Here is a 3,617-nt window from a genome sequence, read left to right as displayed (position 1 = left end):
TTGCAAACATGGGGTCACCCCAAAATGATGCCCCTAAAACGCTTTCAAATTCTCCAAAAGAAAATGAAATTTGGGGAATATGTATTGACAACTACTTTCTATTAATATTTCACAAAATTCGAATATATCTGCGTTTTCACAAATGTTCTTCACTCTTTTTAGCCACTCAGCATAAAATTATAAACTAAATACAACCCACATTTAGAGTCCTCACGCCTAATAGATATGTTCACAAAATTCATAATGATTTGAGTCAGGAGTGAAACCTGTATATACAAATATATAAACATGCATATATTTAGCCTTTAAAATTTTTTTTTAAAATCTTAAAATTGAGCACTGTCTGGTGAACTTGAAACAAGTCGGTCAGCTAACCTTGTGCGCGAGATCGTAACCTCCTTTTACTTGATCACTCTAATATCGCCTGTATTAAACGTTCAGCTTCATTAATGTTAAAATGCCCCTTAATTTCATGACGATGCAGGGATGCATGTTCTTTGCTAATGGAACCAAAGGTGGCTTGGTTGTGAGGTGCAAATCCTTCCACCAGCGTTGATCGTCATCTCTTGCACTGATGATTGCGTAAGCATGGAACCCCAGTGTCTGTATGTATATAAATATAATAAAATAATATAAAATAATTATTTATAATTTACAATCTATATTATATAGATAAAAGTGAAAGTGTCTGTGTGTGTCTGTGTATCAGTGTATCTGTGTGTCTGTGTACATTTCCCTACGCAATAACTGTCAATTTTTAGTCTACAGACTCGAAATTTGATATACAGGGTACTGAGATTTGGGAAAATCGATGTGATTAGTTTTTGGCCAGATTAAGAAGTCAAAGTTCAACGATTTGACCTTTACGAACTCTACCAAATTCCTCCGACAATTTTCGGTCTACGCACTTGATATTTTAGATATAGGTTCCTTGGACATGGATCTAACTTAATAACTTGATTTGAGCCCAAAACAATAAATTTTAAAGGGCTATAATAGGGGTCAAAGTTTTAAAAAAATTGACCTCTGCGGTCTCTTCCAAATTACTCAGACAATTTCTGATCTAAATATTTGAAATTTTACATAAAGAGGATTCAGAGATGGGGCAAGCTTTTTCATCAGTTTGAGTCGAAAATTTTTAGTTGCAATATATAAATATATGTATGTATGTCTGTTTGCATGTCTGCCTTAAACTTTCAATAGAGACGACAGATTTTAACAAGATCAGTATCGTTTTAAAATTCGATCTTTTATACGACAAATATCGAAAAATTGGCTAAAAACATTAATATCTTCCCCTTCAACTAGGCACTTTTCTACAAGGGGGGGTCACTTATCGCCGATATTTTTTAAAGTTATCCTCTCCTTAAAATTGTCTAGCCTTAATTTAAAAAAAATGTCGCTTCCGGTTTGGCGGTGATCGTAACAGCATAAACGTTAGGTTTTACCCCGTTCTTTTCCTCCTTTGCGGTACGGATTCGAGCCTGCCTTCCTACTACCACTTTTTTTTTGCTCAACATACACATCCAAACGCCCGGGCAACGCCAGGCGCCCATGCTAGTTATATATATATATATATATATATATATATATATATATATATATATATATATATATATATAAAATTGTAAATTATAAATAAGTATTTTATATTATTTTATTAAATAATTATTTATAATTATATATATATAATTAAAACTAATTATTTTATATCATTTTATTATTTTCATATACATACAGACACTGGGGTTCCATACTTATTTATTTTGTAATAATACGTTGTTTTGGCTTCAAACGTATCTAATACGTATTCATTTTATTCAAACTCAACCATCGCTTCTATTCAAGAAAGACAAACCCTAACGTGAATTCCGCGTGACCAACGCACCCTTCCGACATTTGAAAAGACTACCCCAGAAACAACAAACGGACTTCTACTATTCTATGCCCCAACAACAACATGACAAAAAAAGAAAGACATACTGAAGATGAAGTTTTACTTCGAAATATATTTATAAATTTCAATATAAATTTCAAACAAAATAAATATCTGTTTATAATAATGTGTTGTTTTGGCTTCAAACGTCGCTTTCTATTTATATATATATATATGTGTATGCATATATTTTCTCTCTATCGCTGTTTATTCGTGTATATACATATGTGCGTGTTTGCCAATAGCTTTGATTGCTTTACTAATAAAAATTATGTTAAAAATTCATTATTTCTTTAAAGAAGAGCCAAGATGAAAAATTAAATTTCTCTGCCGATATTCAAGAAGTTAAAACATGGAAATAGTAAGTAGTCTTGCAACATTAAAACGAATTTCGATCATTTTAAACTCTGGGACTGAATCCTTACTAAAAAATAAAATGCCTTATTAACCCTATAATTTTACTCAGCTACGCTCTATTTCACACAGTGTCCATCTTAGCTGTCAATTATTGTGATTATATTGAAGTATGTCAGGCCGGTAACTCTTTGTAAAACGTACTTGCCGGAGCATGAACAACATGCCCTACCTTTGCATAAGGTTTTGTATACATGATTTGTTATTCTCATTTAAAAACCAAATAACCATTTTTTCACCGTGACTATCTTTTATTACAATCGGTTTAACATGAGCTTTTCTTATTTTGTAGCGACACCTTCAATGTCGGATCGATTAATCTTGCCTTTCTTTATAAGCAACAACTATGACTTTATTCGTATTATTTGGATTTTTCGGATTACTGCCCTATTCTTTGATTTTATTTTTACATTTCTATCGATGTAACCTCCGACCTTCTTCAGGTGTATTTTATTGAACATAAGAATATTTCTGTCGAATTCGGTATTATGCACGGCATTTGTTTAATCTACATGACCATCATTATTATTTCGTTCCGTCACCATTACTGGGTAAAAGTCTTAAATAATTAGCAATTATATTTCGCCATTTAAGTGAGTGAAAATTCAGCACCCAACTGAATATAACTAAGTACTTTATCCATTTCGCCACGAGTCATTGACAGTTCGGCGAAAAGATTCCCGAATTCAACAAGATACACCAAAAGAAGATCGGAGGTTACATCGATTGGAACGTTGTGAAAACAACAGTCAAGATGGAAACAGTAGTCTAAAGTGTCCAAATAATACGAATACAAAAATCCTTATCTAAAAAAAAACAAACGCAATTTAAAATTAAAAATAAGAACTAATTACTCTGTGGCTTTGTTTTATGTTATAAGTGAGAATGTTATCATACCATAACTTAACTATTAATGCATTGCAAGAGATTATCTTCGATTACAAATATATCTAAAGCAAATTAATGAGAGAAAGTAGTGGATTAAACGACGACACTGACCGTTAGTCAACTGGTGTACAAATAATATTCACATAGTGACAACACATAACATAATAAAAAACAATGACATCTATCGGTCTAAGTCCGTTATTACTTGAGTTTGTGTTTTGCAACTACCATGGGCAGATGTAAAATTTCTCCATATTTATGTACCCGTAATCAAAGTCATTATTTCGTTAGCGCCTACAAGCATATTTCTTGTCCAGTTCTTGCGTATTATATTCAAGTGATGTCCTGTCTGGTTCAGGCATTGACGACCATGACTCTC

Source organism: Euprymna scolopes, chromosome 6, assembly GCF_053919585.1.
Source record: "Euprymna scolopes isolate OS-2025 chromosome 6, ASM5391958v1, whole genome shotgun sequence".
In the NCBI taxonomy this organism is placed as follows: domain Eukaryota; kingdom Metazoa; phylum Mollusca; class Cephalopoda; order Sepiida; family Sepiolidae; genus Euprymna; species Euprymna scolopes.
This window is presented reverse-complemented; position numbering follows the sequence as displayed.